Genomic DNA, 20,141 nt, shown 5'->3' on the forward strand with positions numbered 1-20,141 from the left:
TCAGGCTGAAATAATTCCTGCACGATTGGAAAATAGCAGGATCGTGCCAATACCTGTTTCTGTTGAGTTGGTTCCCAGTACATCAGAATTTAAATGGTGATTGCCTTGAATTGCTAGATCAGAGAAAATTTAGTTCGGGTTGGGCTGATAAAGGTCATCTAGCCTAATCTAAAGCTAGATCTGGTAGCTCATGGCCTTTTCCAGATGAGTTCAGAAAATGCGCAAGGATGCAGGTTTCACAACCTCTCATCTCACGCTAGGTCTGATAAGTCTGTGACACACTTTGCATCACTCCATTCCGTGTCATTGGAAGATGGGGCAATGACGATGCATGTGAATGCTAATGTAAAATATTTACACATTTTTCCTTTTGCGCTATTTTTAAGTGAGAAAGCGGTTTCCTGGCAGCTTTGTTGTATAAAATGTTAAGATGAAGCAAAGGCCCTTTTATCAGCTGAAGAGGACATCTTACCCCCCCCCCCCCCATGTTCTCTATAAGCACTGACATCTCAGGTATTTTCTACTCCAAGTTCAAGGGGGAAACATTCCCTTGTCCATCTCACTTGTAGGATGCACTGGCAAACTGTATCCACACAGCAGCTTCTGTTTGCGGTAAAGGGAACACATGTTGTATTTGAGGGCAGAACTAGAGTGGTAAATTGAAATATATTGATCCCATGCTCACTCTAAAGTGATGGGATATATCATATTATAGTTCATATTCAAGGGACTAAGTTTCATGACTTTAGACAAATCTATGAACGGATTTTTGAGGAAGTGGCTTATGTGGAACAGTGTCCTTTGCTGTAAGTCTGTAGTGTAACAACTCTCGTTTTGGCAGTTCTTGGATCAATGTCCAAACCAAGGAGCTAAAAAAAGCCTTTTTGTTATTTGACAGTGAAAGGGATGGCAAGGATTTAAGTGTGGCAACAATAAAACTGATATCTGTTCTGAAACCCCGTAAAAATATCTTCTTCATAGACCCATAAAACTCTCCCAACAGACAGGTGACCAGAAGCCACCGTTATGAGCTCTTGGTGTGTTTCTGGCCTGTGATTCTTCATGGCTGAATGGACTTTTCTAGCAATGGTCTAGTTTCATTTTTTAGGAGTTTCAGGTCTGACAGTCCCGGCCTATTTACATGTGTTCATCACTTTCGGTCTCTAAGGAATCTACGAAAATTCAGCTGTTAGGCCTCCAGTATCGATGCCAAATAGGAAGGAGTCATTTGTCAAGGAATGAAAGACATGGTGTTTGCACTATTAAAAAACTGACATGTCAGTACCCATGGGGCACTAGCAGAGAATGTTGTTTTAATAGGTACTTAATTCTGGTCATTAAGTGAGACTTTGTATGATAAGGTTCTAGTACAATTGTGCAAACATATACTTTTAATGCACCTACCTTACTTGAAAAACATCTGTAAGATTTTTTTTTTTCGTCATTTGAAAAAGAAAATCCCCAGACTGCAAAGAGACATCACAGCCACGAAAGAAAGGGAGGGAAAAAAAAGCCATGAAACCCTCTTAAAATAGAAGTTGAAGCAACAGACTGAGAACTTCAAACTCTTGGCTACTTCTGCTTTATTGTTCTATCAATATGGCAGCACGAAAAAAGCTCACAAGTCTCACCCTAGCGAGACACTAGACTTCAGGCAAAAAGGGTAAAAGTAGCTGGAATCTTAGCTTATTCCTGTAAATTGTTCCTGTCAGTTGGCTGACATTTCCTAAGTCATGTGCAATTGAATATTTTTGCTCTAATTATAACTAAGCATCATGGGATTTTTTTGTAAAAACCGTGGTCATTCTAGGAAATTATTATTATCCATATTAAATGGGTGACAGATCTGGTTGCTATGCATCAAAACAGAGTTTAACACAGCCTGGGTTTTTATTGTTTAGAAAGCCTCCATTCTGCCTACTTTTATTTCAGCTACAGCTATCACATCTAACATGTAGGGTACTTTAGACAAAGAGCTATTGTCTAATTCTGCTTCTTGTTGACTTTCTTTACTCCATGCTATTGATGTAGGAAAGACGCTTTCTGTTGTAATGGTTAAGTGGAGCATGTCTGCTTGTTAGCTGCTTTAGTGGGACTGATGAGGTTCAGTGTCATCTTGGTTTTGTTTTTTTAACCATAAAATGCAAAAAGAAACCCACCTCCAGGGTTTTTTTTGCAGTGGTCTACTTAGCTATTTGCAGAACGTCAACCAGAAACGGAGTGGGGGACTCAAATGTGTATTTGTATTCAAATGGCATTGTAAGGGCATGGCATACATTATAAGACTATAAAAGAAGTTGTTTGGTGTAGCCTCATGGAAGAGCTCTTGTGCTATAACTTCTTTACATCAGAATTTGACTGGAATTTCTCTTAAGTGAATCTTGAGGAGGTGTTAAATCATATGTAGCATAGTGATCCATCTAAACTGTCAGGTAATGCACATAATGACATGAAAGATGTAGATATCTTAAATTGGGATGGGATTCTAGTTGCAACAATGACTTTATTTGTCATTTCACCACATTTTGTTCTAGTTATCTTTCAGTTTATTTTCACCATTTTTATATTGAATGCAGTCCTGCTGTTCAAACGGTTACTGTGCTGCCGAGCGTTCGGGAATGGCCCTCGCCTTACTGCAGTTTTGAAGTCGTCAGTGCAAGCAGTAAGGGCCTTTTTGGTTTTTTTGCTTTTGCAAATCAAAACGCTAGCTCCCTTTATTCAGGAATTTAGCCTTTCTGACCCGGTGTTATCTGGAACCAAATGAAAATTTCTCTTCCCCTGCTTTTAGCTGTACCTTTTGCATCCTTCAATGTTTGCTGAGTTGGAGGTCATTTTATTGTCATACCCTATCGCTAATCAAAATGGTGTGGTTTTGGTTAAGAAACTTAGCAACTGTGTAGGTGAAGGAGGAAATGTGTGGAGGGAGAGAATGACACCATGCTGTAGCCACTAGGCTATGGAAGGTTTATCTATCATCAGCAGTGTCTGGCAAACAGAGATTTCCGACGGGTTTCAGAATGCACTGGACGGTATGTTTGTCAGGTTACAAGTCTTTTCTTTTCCAAGGTATTACATGTCAATGCTGAGTTTCTTTGTGGTGAGCAAATTGTAGTAATTTGTTTAGTTGCTCTGGAGTTGTTTAGAGGTCTAGGCCTATTTTCTAATGTATTTGAGTCAATGTTGTAAAAAAACACACATGCAAAAATCTCATGAACATTAAGAGATGATGTGAGGAGTAAGAGGCTCCAAACATTCTCAGCATTTAAATATTTATGGTTTCTTTGTAATAACTATGCCCTGCAAGATCTTTGGACTCCCCAAATATAAATCTGATTAAAAGATGACTGAAGGAATCGGCAAATATGAGTTGCCTAATAAAAACATAGATAAAGCTTAAATGGTTGGAGGTACTGGAAGAAAGGTAAGAGTTATATACCTAAAAGTCCGCAAACCTATGTTGCTTCCTGGATTTTGCATTTCCCCACAGTTCTAATTTGCAGTAGCAGATAGGGCATAAGGTTGGCTGTAACTGCCCATACCTCAAATAAATACCATCTTGTGACATTTTTCAGTTCATAAGTGTGTTTCATTAGGTGTAAATATAAATAAGACCAGTTATTGGTAAGTGACAGTTCTGAAGGGGTGTGTGTGTGGAGGCTGGGGATGGTGGGAAGAGGCAGGACTGTATGACCTGTACAAATATTTCTGGGATAACTTTTCAGAACATTGCTGCTTCCATCCCTCCCAAACAAAGAGCATTTGATAATTGCTGAAATCACAAAGGAGGGACAGCTACAGGTGGTATTCTTCCCCCCTACACCTTTTTTTCTTCTACTTCAAATAGTCAGGCTTTCTATAGCTTGTGGTGGTATAGCTGCTGCTTGTAGACCATGATCCTGAGATGCCATTACCATCTTACTGGGCAGCATTGGATGTTTTCTGTTTTTCTAATACTGCCTGGTAATGATGATTATGGTGTTTCGTGTACAACGTGGAAAAGTTCAACAGCGAATTTGGAAACAGAGGTTAGCGGCCAAAAGAGAAATCCATGCTTGACTGTCAAACGTCCCCAAGCACAAGTAAATTTACAATTAAATGCCTTGGGTTCTAGAATAAAGGGTAAAAGCAAACAAAATCTAGAATGATAAAATAATGTTAGAATGAGCCTGTAAATAGAAAACCGTGCAGAATGTGGAACAGAGCACATGTTTGATACTGCAACACTAGAATACACTCAAATTAAAATGTTAAGCTTTGTAAGCAGTAAGAAAGATGAATGCAGGTACTCTGCTCCAAACATGTTCTTTTTATTTACTTTTAAACAATGGTAGCTTTCCAGAGAATGAAAGTAACATTTTATTGAAATGTTAACATTTGAGTTTTCTTGTTCACAATTTTCTCTCAAAATCAAAATGTTCTTTCACCTAAATATAATTGTAGAACTAGACTGCTGAAATCAAAAGTGGAGTTTACTTTTTCAGCTTTGCTATTGTAACTTACTCTTTCCTTTTCACAGCACTTCCTTCTCTAGTACAATGTTCTAATAGCAAAGCCATTTATTTTAAAACCTTGACCTTTTATGTAATGTATACGTTTTAAATTTTATGTTTATACAGATATACTTTTACATCTATTTGTCAGTTCTTGGCAGGGGGGGCACAGGTTGGAGAGAGAGACAGAATGAGACTTAAATCCCACTCCCTTTGATTGTTTTCATTACTTTAGTGGACTAATATTATAATAAATACATTTTAAAATATGATGGGCTTGATTCTTATTTGATGAGGCTCCTTTCCCTAAATCAATTATACTAGTTAAAATCACCTTGAAAGAACTAGCTCAGTCTAAAGGGACTAAATGGATTGAGAATGTTGTCTTAAATGGTTCATGGAGGCTTTTTGTTCTTTACTGAGAATTAGAACAATACAGGAAGTTTTACCTCCCAGGTATCAGATATTAAAGGTACTGTAAATAATGATTTATAAAGGCTATCACTGAGAAAGGGTATTATTGCTGTTAGATGTTTTTATCTGACACATGGCTTTATGGGCAGGTGTTTCACTGTACCTGGCAGGTGTTAAGCACCAAAATGCAACAATAGCAGCATCCTGCCCCTTCCCTTCCTCAATCCCACCCTCCCCCCGGGATCTCTTACTGATACACGGTGTGCTGTAGTTTTTAATTACTTGCATTGAGAAGGTTGGTTGTTTCCTTGAACCCTATTCTGAAACGTCAACTGAATGATTCACTGAAGTATAGCTTGGATGAAATGTACTCCTTTACAGTTTAGTTTGACAGAAACACTGTATACGTACCATGTGAAATACTGTGCTGGATCCACAAAGACTTAGGAGTATCTTATGGCTATAATAAATATTACATGCAGTATAACATTACCTACCCAGTATAGCTCAGATCAGAGTTCTCTTAAGCTATCACACAGTAAGAGGGCATTACTACCCCGAGCTACAAGACTAACAATAAGGGGTGAAGGAAAGAAGACAAAACAAAGCACTCTGCCTTCTTCCTGGCTGATGCAGTGGGTCGGTGGCAGTCAGAAATCTGGAGTCCTCAGGGTGACAGTCCCACGTAGAATGGCACAGAGCTCTTTCTTACACAGGGAAATGCTCAAGGTTGAGAAGCGTGTGCTAGATTTTTACCTTCTCTGTTGCGTGGCATGCTACAGCAAGCTTCTCCTCCTTCTGAAAAAAAGAAAACAAAGACAGATAAGACCTTATCATCTTTACCATTAGTATTCACTATGCTTAATTACATTACTGTCTAACAACTATACACCTGTCACTTGTATTTAAGACTCAGATTTGTCTGCAGTCCTTAAATGAAAACCAATACAATAAAGTATTTGTTGTAAAAAAACCTAACTGTGTTAAATGCTAGGCCACCTTTGTCACTTTTTTGTGCCCTTCTTAGTACTGTTTTCTTTATATACCAGTTTTCAGTATGTCTTTTTAATTGATTGGAAAGACTTGAATCAGTATTTTTGTGAATCAAAATGGAGGAGGGAGTGAGGAAGCCAAAAAATAAACCACAAGAAATCTTACTGCTTTTACATCATGTTGAAATAGAACTTAACCTTATGCTTCTATTTTAGATCTTTGTTAAATCAACTTTTTATACTATCTTTGTCTCCTGAAATCCACCATGATTTTCAAACTATCCTTTAATATCAAATGTCTTCCTTCTGCGTATCGCATATTTGCTAAATTATTTACACATTCAGTGATGTAAGGCAATCTTTCTCAAGCCATTTCTGTTAGTTTCTATGGAACACTGACATCCTGAAGAATGTGGAATCTAATAGATGCTTCATTTCTCCAACTGCTGGACAGACTATGGTCCTCTGTGGGCATCTTACTAGACAGTGCTGGATTTTTTGGATCTACTCTAACACTGTCTGGTAACGATGTTTAAAGGGTGAACCAAACAACAACATGCATCAGGAGGAGCTCTCACAGAAAGACATTGTACCACAATTTAGGCCAAAGTGGAACATTTGGACAAGAGGGTAAGAATGATGGCTGTCACATTAACAAGTATTTTTAGATATAGTAAATGGCTATAATCAGAAATACTTACAACAAAAAGTTGCTGGAAACCACTCCGTTAGGTGCTACTGAACCTTGATGTTGCTGCGACGGTGAGGCAGGACACGTCAGCTGTAACATACAAAACACATCTCTTCTCAGAGGCACAGTAATGCTCTCTTCCTTCCAAACAGTAGTTAGAGCTCTGATGCATTTGCATGGCACAGCCCTTGTCCAGGAGGCTGAAAGATTTGCTTGTAGTGTTGCCATGCTTGGCTGTGAAAGGTGGTTAGGGGCAGGATACTGGTTGTAAAGGTCATTCTTCCCAATTACAGTTCAATTATACCTCCATGGTTGAACGGCCTATGAACTTTCAACCTTATAACCTACTCTGTTATAGGCAGTGCTTTCAGCTTATAGAACAGGTGGGTTAATCACTCTAATCATTCCATTAAGCAACAAAGGAATTTAACCCAGGCAAGGAACAACTACTGAATGCTTACGCTACTCCACATGAAGAGCTACTGCTCACAAGAATTCATTCCATGTAGCAACTCATGTAGAAGTACACTGCTGCATTGAGCATGAGAATGGATGAGGTTTTGATTAGAAGCTGGGACTCCTTAAGGAAGTAAGTACTTCTCTCAAATGACATAGAGGTCAGATTTAAACAAGTTTCCTGGGGCAAGTGACAGAGGAGCAAGTGCTTGAGGAGACCTCTTCTTACTGTAAGAGTATTATCTTAGTGACCTATCATGTCATATTTGAGCCAGATAGATAGTCCAGCTCCATCTGCTTTAGTAAAAAAAGCACAAGTTTCAGCACTGCTAGTGCTAATACTGCTTGCTGCGTTAAAAATCTGATTCTTTAGCAGATTCTGGGATCGCTCACATACCTAAAACAAAGCATATATTTGCGGGCCAAATTTGGGGACTAAATTAGGTGCAAGTCTTGCCCTCCTCTAGTGATATTTAACGCCTCCTGCATTATGAACTGCATGTACCTATTCAGGGCCAGTCTTTACTCACCCTGCAGGTCCTTCCTATAGTCCTTGACAGATTAATCCAAGTCAGTATTTTGCAGACAACCTGGTCTACCTGTAGAGGATAAGAATTCATGTCAGAACTCATCAGCAGTCCACTATATAAGCTGACATTCATCCTTACACAAGGAGTGTTCATACTGCCTGCACTTCTGAAAGACCATAAAATTTTAGCACTCCTGGGGATCTAACCTGAGGTGGGACAGTGCACAGACCTTGTACTGATTCTTCAGTATTGTACCCATTGGTTTTCAGCTCCTTTCTGTCAGAAACATAAGGCAGTGTTACACGCACACCCTGACTACACACTCCTCACCCCAGATCTTTAAATGGATTCCAAGTATTGATCTGTGTTTGAATCGCAGCACCAAAACATTTTCCTCATCCTCAGCTTAGTGTTAATCCCTCACTCCAAAATAGAATTGGTATAGCAACACAGTGGTACACAAGCAAATACTGCATTCTCTGCCTTTGTCACTGGAAAACTCTAAACGTTTTTTCAACACTTTACAGTAAGCTGGGTGTATGATTCCTTACCAAAACTACTAGGTAATACAGGAACAGTAGGAAAAATGAACCAATTGGTATATAACTTAACTTAAACTTGTTTCCATTACAACGTGAACAGCTTGAAAGGAGCTGACTCTGCCTGCTTTAACTCCACTGGTTGACTCACTGGAACAAGCTCAGTTTTGTGTTTGCCCTTGCAGGCTGTAATTCTCAGGAAAACAAGAGAGAGAAGGAAGAAGCAGAGAAGCATTATTTGGTGATTAGCCTCAGTGTTAATAAGTAACTGGTTCACAAGGGATTGAGGAAATGGTGTGAAATTTGAGTGACTCTGCAAATTGGCTTTTAACAAGCATTTAAATCAGATGAATTGGAGCGCACACCTACCTCCCATCCATGTCTTCTTAAAACAAAGTGTGGGTCCTAACCTTGGATGGAGTTGAGTAAATAAAAAAAATTTAAAAAAAAAACAAAACAAAAAAACTAATTGAGCATCCATGCCAGGCACAGGAATGTCACCTTAAAAAAAATGAAATGGAGACCAGGGAAATCCCCCCTACCCTCCCCCATGATGATGTATGCTTAGGAAAGTGTCCGTTCAGTCTTGTCTCAGAGGGACTTAGTCATGAGAGCCAGGGGCAACCCAGAAAAATCCCCTCTGCCTCAATATCTTTCTCTCCCTCCCCTTCTCCTACTGATTTTCATCTCGCTTAAATCAGTTTCACAGGAGAGCAATTCTACAGGCAGTACTAATTCTTAGGCTGGTTTAAGAGCTGTTTGAGGCCTGGTCTGCATCAGATTTAATTCTAAAAAAGTTAACTCACCGAGGGGAGCTTTAATATTGATGAGGGCACAGTCTTTAGAGTGCAGCTGAAACATGTGCATCCACAGTCTTGCTGTGCTACTGTTGACAGAGCTGCACCAGACACAGGCATGGTGAGCAATTTCACAGCAAGATGGATGCAGTGGACAGAGCTGTTGGTAAGTTAAGTTCTTTACAATTTTTTTTTTAACTCATGTACCAGTGAACTGGAAACGGTTGTTTTCATAATTATACTGCCTCATAATCAGCAAGTATTTCAAGTTAAATATTGACTGGTTATTGCTTTGTCTAAGGGAGAAGCCCTCAGCCTTTCCCTGCCCTATCTTTTTAGTCCTGGTCCTGGAAAAATTCCTTTAATGTTGGTGGTTTCCTTTAGTCTGAGTGCCTGCTGATTGCTGTCTTACCAGGCAAAGTTAGATCTAGCTATTTTTGTCTAATACTGTCTGGTAATGCCGTCAATTGCATTGGCAAAAATCTTCGTCTTGACAGAAATATGGAGAAAAAAAACTTGCCTTTATCAGAAGAATCAATGAAGTCTGGTGTCTGGGCCTTCTCACTGGAGTTTGGGCTTACGTTAAAAGCTTATTCAAGTGCGCTGGTTCTATGTCTGTCTTGTTAACACCCAAACATGTACTGTAACGCCTGCAGAAGTATAAAGAGAGATGAGAAAAGTCAAGAGTATAAGCTTGCATGTCCATAATATATAGGTAGGTTGAGATACGTTTTCTGAACTTGCTTCCCTAAGAAACTAGGCTCCTGTACTCACTAGCTATCTGTATGTTAGTAACTTTGGACCTATTGTCAGACTTGCCTGAAATTTGATGGGTGCAGACATAACAACCCAGTAGCTTTGAGAAAGACATCATAAAACTAAGCTAAGCTGAGACCATCGTTGCTCTCAGTGACAGTAAGACTGCAGAGTAAGCGCAGCTGAAAACTCCCAGTGCCATGGCATAGGAAGTTGGTATTTTAAGATTCAGAAACTCTTTATCATGAAGAGTTACTCCTATACTCAATACAGAAAGCACTGAAGCTTTTTTGCTGGTGTTTAAGATGAAGAGAAGTTCTCTGGGTAAGCTTGGGCCATTTAGTCTGAGGTTTCTGTCAGTTTAAGTAGCTGCTTCTGTTTGAAATTATTTCTTAAATGAGCAAAATTCAGCAACAGATCAGTGCACCCTGTTACTACATTGCAACTTTGAATAAGGTCTGCTTTATTTTTACACTGACAGAAAAGTACTTTTAAAGGTATCTTATAAAATAAAGGGTTTGCAAAGCCCTCAGTTCAGCAGATCTTCTATTTGAGATGTAGTTAGTCAAATTATAGAATAAGAAAGGTGGCCTCCCTGACAAGTGCTCTGATTCCGCCCCAACATGTGGCTACTAGACTTTATCTTTCCTATACTGAGAAGCAGCAATAGCCTATGCCAGGTGTTGGATTTCTTAATACAGCACCCCAAGTTGTGCAATAAAACAGTAGTGAGAGGGAGTAGCATTATAGAATGTATTCCTGACCTCAGCTGATGACCATCCTGTGCCCCGAGGCATGAGAACGAAGATAGCATAGTTCTCTATATCAAGTCTCACTAAATTGACAAGAACTTCCCAGTTAGGAAATCTCATTGCCCAAAACTGCTCAGATGGTGAAGATGGTATCTATGTCCTGGTTAAAATGACTCATTCTAGCAAGTCTCATTTTGCAGGGTACAAATGGTATTCCTTTTCATAGTACAATTATTTTATGGAAACTTGCTACTTGCTTTGGTATATTGCAGTGTCTCATCAAGATATTAGTCCACTACATCTTATACTTTTACCTGTGCTATCCCTGAACTTCTCTGCTGGATTCCTTGTTTTCCTTTCCGCTATAAGCCTCTCTCTGTCCAACACTTACCCTTTGGATTTCACAGAAGCTACAGTCTCTTACTGGAAGTTCACTGTTTCTCTTTCTGTCTTCATGAGACGCTCAACATGATGTTCAAGGGTTTTTTTGGAGTTATTGTGTTTCCTGAAATGAAACAAATATGACCTTTCAGCAATACTACCCTTTACTAATTATCTTTAAAAGAAGTGAAAGCAAGCATTACATGCCTTTTATTAGAAAGTGTTCTTGGGTAAATTGGTAATAAAAAAAATCCCATGAGATGTCCTATGCGGTCAGTTTTAAAGGGCAGGTATGCATAAAACATTCTCAGAGAAGGCAAAGAGATGAAGATATGACTCCAGTCCCTAATGCTGTGTTCACATATTCTGCTACCGGTAGCTTACTGTAATTATTCTGATGAATATTCTACTGTCGCTGTTTTTATCACTAGAATCCATGAGTGGATAAACACGTACAAAAAGATTGTTTTCTTTGTAGAAGTAGGAAGAACAATTTCACTAGCTGCTGTTGTATAGATACATTTTTATATCCTACATGCTATTTAATGTGCTGTTTCACTGCCTTAGAGCTTATGTTATTAATTTTAGGCATTTTAGTTGTATATTTAATAAAAGACTTGAATCTCAACCCAGCTCTGACTTGAATTTATTTTGAAGCAATACAGATTTCTATGTGTTTAAACCAAGTAAACAGTATTCCCTGATGCTTGAATTCAGTCTAATAATTCCTGTCCAAGAGCGATAACTGCTTCTCAGTACAGCTCTGTATGAAGATACAGCCAGCTCCTCAGAGTATTCTCTACGAGTTTGGATATGATGTGGCACTGATACAGCCGTATGTCTAGTGCACTCCAGAGCTCTGCTACTCATGCATTTCCTTCAGATGGACCGTGTTGGGCTGACACAATTTACAAACAGCTATTCAAAGGGGTTGCACCTCTGTGAAGCTGAAGCTGCGTTCTAGACAATGCTAAAGAAACATTGCCTTATCCTTGCCCCGCTCATAAAATTCTAGCCAGCCACATGAGACTGAAACCAACTCAGTAACATTTCAGCAAGCTATACTTTGAAATATCCTTGATTTCTAAACAACGGACCTGCCATTGTGTGTGTTGGGGCGGGAGGGGGGAGGAGTTTCTCAATATGCTCCCGCCTAAAAAAACCCCTTTATCCAGAAAAAATGATCCTTACACAAGCCAGGAGCTAGTGTCTCTCACAGAATACAAGCATTAAACTCTGCCTTACAACTCCTCAACATATACATATATATATATTTCATGTTACTTGTCCTCCTGATCTGTAGTTTGGAACAAGCCAAGGCGACTTTTGACTTGAATACCCTCTTAATGATCCTTGAACTAGCAAGGCAAATACCACCTTCACAAAGGCAGAGAGATCCTAACACAAATCTCCCTCTGAAGAAAGCAGTGGGAAGGAAATAAAACTTCTATTTCAGCAAAACCACTACTTCTCTTTCTTTGATTGACAAGGGAACACCCTGGGTAGGTTATCTGAATTGAGCAGCAGGGAGTAGAAAGATGTATTGCTGTCAGAATAGCCTGGGCTCAGACAAGGTGAAAACTGAAGCAATCTGTTTCTGCCTAGTGTAATTATGTCTCACTGTGTAGATTGAGGACTTATGATAAGAGCCAGGCAAGTAGGAACCTTCCCGCTACCTGTAATACCTTCAGCAATACTCAAAAGGCTACAGAAACTCCAAATAGAGTACCTAGTACCATCGCTGGTTTCTAGGTACAGGCACAACTTCTTAATCCCTGCTTTCAGTCTTGGTACCTAATAGATTTTTATTTTTGGAGGGGGTAACAAAACTTTGTAAGCAAATTATTATACTGGGGTCAAAAGAAATCGGGCAGACTTTCAATTTGGTCTGCTTCCCTTTTATTAATCTTAGACTTAAAATGTTTTGGTACTGAAAATTCTGAAAAGCAGTGACAAATATTGGGTTTAAAGTTGTGAAAAGCAAATTTTTTCAGCCTTATTTGTTCCTCCAAACCCCTAAAGCCCTTATTTCAACATGCTTAACATTCTAAGGTGATCACCGGTTCTCCTAATGTTAAATATCCTTTTACCAGCCTACAGCTTGTGCTATGGCATACAAAAAAAATTCTGAGGACTCTGTTGCATTACACTTTACAAACCAGTCGGTAAAATATGCAAGTACATTCTACATCATCAGACAGCAGTCCATTACGCCTTTGCATGATCAAGCACAGCATCAGAGCGGGGATAGCATTTTACCAAACACAGCCCTCAAATACCTCCTGTTTGCTTGCCTCCCATAAGTACGTAAGTATTATTGGTGCTTCCTACTGCTGCTTATGAGCACTAGGAAGGGTTTCAGAATTGGCTTTGTTTGCTATCATAATGCTATACAGCAACGTCACCAGTCTGTTAATGCCGTCGGCACCGCCCTTAGCCTACTCGTCCGCGCAGAACTTGGCCAACCAGGCACCCTCCTAGGCGACGACCAAATTTACAATGTAGTCATCACTGCCCATGCCTTTGTAATAATCTTCTTCATGGTTATACCAATTATAATCAGTGGCTTCAGAAACTGACTTGTCCCACTTATAATTGGTGCCCCCGACATAGCTTTCCCACACATAAATAACATACAGAAGCTTCTGACTACTCCCCCCATCCTTCCTCCTCCTCCTCAACAGTAGAAGCAGGGGCCGGCACAGGATGAACTGTCTACCCCCCACTAGCTGGCAACATAGCCCACGCCGGAGCCTCAGTAGACCTAGCCATCTTTTCTCTACACTTAGCAGGTGTGTCATCCATCCTAGGGGCAATCAACTTCATCGCAACCGCCATCAACATACAACCTCCAGCCCTCTCACAATATCAAACCCCCCTCTTCATATGATCCGTCCTCATTACTGCTGTCCTACTACTACTCTCACTCCCAGTCCTAGCCGCTGGTATCACTATACTACTCACAGACCAAAACCTCAACACTACATTCTTTGATCCTGCTGGAGGAGGCGACCCAATCCTACACCAACACCTCTTCTGATTCTTCAGACACCCCGAAGTTTATATTCTAATTCTACCAGGCTTTGGAATTATCTCCCACATAGTAACATACCACACAGACAAAAAAGAACCATTTGGCTACACAGGAATAGTATGAGCCATATTATCCCTAGGCTTCATCGTATGGGCCCACCACATATTTACAGTAGGGAAAGACATAGACACTCGAGCGTACTTCGCATCCGCCACTATAATCATCACTATCCCAACTGGCAATAAAGTCTTCAGCTGACTAGCAACACTGCATGGAGGAACAGAGACCCCCCAACACTATGAGCCCTTCATCTCACAAGAGCACCCCCCCCTTTGCAACTATTAGCTGAAGACAGCATTGCAATCAAATTGCTATGTATTACCTACATGTTCAAATCGGGGAAAACTCAGGCAGACACAGAAAATAACTTGTCCAGACATTTGCAGAAGAAAATAACCAAGAGACTTTGTTGTAGACTCCAAGTATTCAGAGTTCTTATTTGGCTTTAACTTACTAACATTAAAGTTTAACGTATTGGCATAGCAATCTATGGGTTTAAAAAAAAAGTTCAGCACCTCCTTTCCTCTCCTACAATTAACAATTTTAAAAACAAGTGAAAATAAACCAGGGTTTTCTAACAGGGAGCTGAGCAAAGACAAAGAAAAAGCATTTAGTTTTTCTAGTATTTTGTATGAATCAAAACATTCAGGGGGAAAACCAGCTTGAACCCTTCTAAATACTTCATTAGTCATCATGAAGCAGTAAAAACTCCCGTGCGTTAAAAACACTTCATATCACTTTTAAGTATGACAACAGCACAATTGATAGAAAGGCTTGTTCTCAGTGTGGTATGGATGCTCTTTGGAATATCAGCCCTAAACGTAGCGTAGAAAGCTATTTAGATACTTAGGTGGTAGGGAAGAAAAATATTAATACCTAACCCCCTTAAGAAACTTCTGCTTGGGAGGAGCTCTTTTTATATTCTTTTGTCAGTTTATTTTAGGCAAGGAAAGGTGGAGTCAGCTCCCAAGGCAGTAAATTTAACAAGCACCTCCTGGCACAACTGTTACAATCTAAACTGATTCAAGAACAAAGTTCAAGACATTTAGACTTCAGAAACTATGAACACATAATTTGATCGTTTCACTCAACAAAAGTGGATTTAAGTATTAAAGAAGCTGCTTAATGAATAACATACACTTCTATCAAACTAGCTACCTACCTTTTTCAAGGCAACAGCACTTTTTTTTTTTTTTTTCCTCCACGTATCGTGAGCTTGCTTTAAAAGTACATGGGATCTAAACTACTTCCATATTCAGGTTAGAGTATTAGTGACACTGCCCTGGGGACTGCACAGAGCAAGCAGACTGCTCGGGAGGGAGCCCTGGGGAGTCCCCAAGGACTGCCGGAGCACCGCTGACTCCCTGGGGCAGGCAGTGCCCATAACCTCACTGTTCCCTTCTGAAACTGCCTGTTCACTTTTAAACAGTGTAGAATCATAGAATCGTTTAGGTTGGAAAAGACCTTTAAGATCATCGAGTCCAACCGTCAACCCAACAGCACCACACCCACTAAACTAAACCAAACCATGTCCTGAAGTGCCTTGTCTACGTGGTTTTTTAACACCTCCAGGGATGGTGACTCCACCACTTCCCTGGGCAGCCTGGTCCAATGCCTGACAACCCTTTCAGTAAAGAAATTCTTCCTAATATCCAATCTAAACCTCCCCTGGTGCAACCCGAGGCCATTTCCTCTCCTCGTATCACTAGTTACTTGATAGAAGAGACCAGCACCCACCTCGCTACAACCTCCTTTCAGGTAGCTGTAGGGAGCAATAAGGTCTCCCCTCAGCCTCCTTTTCTCCAGAAGAACCAAGAGGATCTGATATTTGATAAAGATTCCATTTTAATTTTGGTGTCCAAACACAAATCACTTAATAGACTATATTAAACCGTTACCTCAGTCCCTCCGATTGGGAGCCAAAGCCAGGGAGAGGCTAAGCAAACTCTTAGGAGAAACAACCTGATTTGGATTGCTAATTTTATTTGCATACCAAACACCACTTTAAACAAACCCATTTGGATTTCTGTGTGCAAGCCTAACTTATTGTTCACTATCTGCTATTTGATGACTGTGAGCCTATCCTTTCAATAAACACATGCAGATCGAGAGAAAAAGCTTTGAGTACCACTTAACAAAGGGAAACCTGAAAACAAACTAGGATGAGTTAATAACATGCAACTCTTCCAGGCCGCTTACTTGTCTTTATCCTTACTTGTCTTTACTTAGCCTTTATCCTCCTTTGAACAGGTCCTAAAATCAGGGCCATTTTAGAACTGTTTGGGAATAAAGGAACCGCCTACAAATATACTTTAAAAACATAGCAAGCAGAAGACTGGGAAGAGTCTGAGCTAACTGTGGTTGTATGGTGAACAAAGTGAATTAGACACGGCCTGCATTTAACTCTTTTTTTGTTAGAAGTTTTAGGCATGACTATGGCAGGACTGAGAGGCCTCCCATTCCCTGCTATATCCCGTTTTCCTGCCCTTTGTCTGGATAAGGGGTATTGGGGAGCAGGGTGCATTTTGTTTTGGTTTTTTTGATACTACCCTGGCAGCTAAATAAATGGCAAGAGGTTTACTCCCCCCTCCTCTTCCCAGCCTCGTGTTCCCCCAGTCACTGCACTTTGCTATCTCCTTATTCCTATCAATGCCAGCGTTTGCGAGTCCATGCTCTAGAACAGAGCAGGAAAATAAAGCAGACTGGGAAAAACGCCTGCTGCTCCCCAACACACACCTTTCCTCTGGGCAGGAGAAGGAACCATTACACTGCACTGGAGGAAGAGGCTGGGCACAGAGATGGAGTGAGCCAGGAACCAGCACTACGCACTGAGCAGGGCAGCAAAGCCCCCCAACAAACAAACCCCCAACAAACCTCCCTTGCTGTGTTTGCACAACAAACCGATGCCTCAGCTCCAAGACACTACAGCAACGGATCAGACCGGTTAAAGAAAGACGCATTTCTTACCTGGAAGCTCCTCAGCTCTGCGCTGGAGTAACCGCTGGTCAGCTTCTGACCTCATGCCTGGCCAGGTGACTCCCACTATAAATCACCAAATAAGCAGTAAGTCCTTTCAGCTGTGCTCGGGCAGGACCCCTGGCACCCACACCCACAGCCTGGGCTCCTCACAAACGCCTCTCTCCTGGTCTTCAGCTCGTACCCAACTTCTTCCATGTTTCCTGAGTCTCTGTAAATTCATCCATGCCCTGGACTCCTAATGCTTACTATGATTTCTGTCCTAGAGCTGGCCCTAACTGCTGGTATTGTCTGTAATGTAAAGGTTTTACATTTGCTTATGGTTACAAGAATTAAAGCAGCTTTGCTTAAGGTCTCAAAATTCCAGCAGCCAGGAATCTGGTTTTTGAACACTTTGGAACCTTTTTATGGTTTCAATCAGAACTAAATCCTGGGTGAAAGTTCCCCATCTGCAAGGGCTCAGCATATACGTACTGTATGTGGTATATTTAGGGAGTTTCAGAGAAATGTGGGTGTGAGCCTGCCGTGTCCCTCATTCCTGTGTTTTCTGAGAATATCCCAATTTTTTTCCTGTTTATACCTCCAGTGGCTCTCTCTGATACACCGTTAGCAAATTCAACTACTCCTATTCACAGGCACTATGGTCAAACCACTGCTGATCCCAGAAAAATTTACTTGTTTGCCAGTAAATGCTATAGGTTCAACCTGAGAAGTCAACTGTGATTCTCACTGTATGAATGTGAATAGTTTTACACATTTCTGTTTATACTGCAAGGTGTACTTCCCTGCAGAAATACTGCATAAGCAGTCGTGAGATCCTATTTTTGCGGAAATGAAAGGCAGAGTTAATGATTCCTTCAGTACTGTACGAGTTGATCTTGGTGAGGCCATTCAAGGCCAGAGCTGTAACTGTCAGACGTTTAGTGATACCTAACCAGCCCTTCAGGGTATTTTCATAAACTCGATAAATCAAAGACAACTTCATCTGTCATCGAGCTACGTGGTTTTTCATAGCAGACTGTACCTTTCTAGTAAGGGACAAGTATCTGGTGCAGGTAGCTGATGGAAACTAAAGCTAGCTCTGTCTGTCAAAAGCTACCAGAGTACTGAATGTTTTTTAAAAACAGAATTTACAGGCTGCATCTGCAGGTAGCTCAAAAATGTACAGCCATTTCTTAAGTGAGCAGTCCACATCTATTCCAGGTTGATGTTGCCAAAATCACAATGACCTTTTATTGGTATGAAGTGAGGGTCTCTTCAGCCTAACCTACAGTGTCCATTTATGTTACAAGGAGTTGAACTGGTAGATGCTAATTCAGCACCCCAAAGGGAAGCCAAGTTCTGGAACACTACGAGGCAATCTTTCCTCATCTGAAGCTGTAAGGGGCCAGTGTAAACAGTTCACAAATGACTGGTTATGCCAAATAAATGGCTAAGTTCGCTGGGTTACTCTCCATAGTGAAAAAATAAAAATAGCTAGCAGCACGGCTCTGTGGGATGGTCTTTGCGGTTTATGCAAAACATGATTGACAACACGCATGAAAATTTGGCCCCATCTGATACTGTGAAGCAACTGCTTTTTTGAACTGCAACACGCTTTGCCAGTAACTCACAGCAACAGATGGGGCCCTGTCAGGGTCTGAACAACTCACAAGGTACAGAGAGAAGGAACTGGAATGACACATATCCTACAACAATCTGATTGCCATAAAACTACTGAGACGATTGCCATAGTTTGGCCTTAGACTTATGGAATATCAGGTTTCAACAGAAATTCATTTCTGAGAGCATCTGGGCATCCCTCTCACCTTCTGCAGGAGGGTGGACTATGGGTGGAGCATCCTGACTTCATGGTTCACTGGCATCACTTCAGAGTCCTGGAGGCATCCAAGAGACAGGTCCAGGCTTGCGCAGCTGTGGATTCTGAAAGGAACCAAAGGCATTTTTGAAAGAGGACACATGCTTAGTTATAGCCGACTGGTACAGCAATGAGAAATTTGTTTAGTCTCGGGAAAAGGCCTGCCAAGCAATGGTTTGTACTTAGAAAGCCTTTGAGAGTCTCCCAAAGTGGCATATGAAATAAAACGCCTGAAGAAAATACCACAGTAAATAAAAGAACACTGAAACTCTTCTAGGGAGGCAAAGGTATATAGCTCAGCATAAACAGGGATGGCTTTGGGTCTGTAATAGCTCTCATCCCTTACGGACTGGCTTTCTGATGGTAGTGCTGACAGCACTGGTGTTAGGGAAGTTCAGTAAGGTCACTGCGGTTATTCCAGCTTCACAGAGATGCAGCAGGGTGCAGACAGGACTGGGGAATTTACAGCTGGGATTTCTGAAAGAGACAAGGCAGCCAAGTGCCCAAATCAAACTGGAATTCAATGAGCTTTGGGTGCTCAACACCCCACGACGTTTAAAAATGCCACAAATTACTTGAGAACCTGCATCACTCTGTTAGTGAATCAGTCCAGGTGACTATTTTATAATGGCTTCATTCCATAATGAAATGGAATTTCACCCTCGCCCTTCCTCTGGAGTTTGACTGTATACATCAAGTGACCAGAGCAAGCAAAGGCAAACGGGGGGGACACTTTGAATAGTACGGTCACTCTTTGCAGCAAGAGCAACACCTTGGCAGTAGTTTACCTTTAAAAACCAAAACACTCTTTTTCGTTCACTACTACTACCCCTGCTTGTGTCCATCTTGAATTTCCTCTGTAAGTGGGCTATCCTGGTAAGAAATTGAAGGCCAATCAGTCAGCTCTCCAGGTTAGAAACCGGAGCCAATGAAATTGCAAGTGATTTGTTCTCCTGTGAGTAAAATCAGAACTTGTCCCTTGTGCCTTACACTGCTTTGGGGTGGGTTTTTTTTATATTAAAGTTCTTTTTCAGTGTTGGATCCAGCTTTAAAAGGCATAACCTTATATATATCTCTCTGTATCTGTGGCAGTGAGTTCCTGAAGTTATTAATTTAGATATTTCACTGGGTGCAAAGATGAGCCACACAATCCTGTGATCTTCCAGATACCTCAGAAAATGCATGTATGTAGCTGAGGGGGATACATTCTTGCCTTCATGCCACCAAAACAGACAGGTTGCTTTGCAGGAGAGCACAGCCTTAGCATCATTCTCCAGGTGTACCTGTGACGGCAAGCAGGTAAGATTTCTATTATTAAGCTTATTTAAAAATATTTGTAGCTCATGAGCATTGGCCTAAACCTCTGTCAGTGCCAAACTTGTGGCAGTAGTTCACTACTGCTGCCCTATGAGTTC

The 20,141-nt window shown here is 40.8% G+C and overlaps 1 long non-coding RNA gene across 1 annotated transcript; it reads right to left on the reverse strand.

Annotated features, from left to right (window-relative positions):
• Window positions 1–4,286: 4,286 nt before the first annotated feature.
• On the reverse strand, window positions 4,287–20,141 carry LOC104313015 (uncharacterized). The gene is made up of 5 exons (XR_011324488.1): window positions 18,677–20,141; window positions 16,860–16,934; window positions 7,574–10,922; window positions 6,598–6,677; window positions 4,287–5,702 (listed from the first exon to the last, which is right to left on the reverse strand). It is a non-coding gene; the product is annotated as an uncharacterized lncRNA (long non-coding RNA).

Source organism: Haliaeetus albicilla, chromosome 4, assembly GCF_947461875.1.
Source record: "Haliaeetus albicilla chromosome 4, bHalAlb1.1, whole genome shotgun sequence".
NCBI lineage: Eukaryota > Metazoa > Chordata > Aves > Accipitriformes > Accipitridae > Haliaeetus > Haliaeetus albicilla.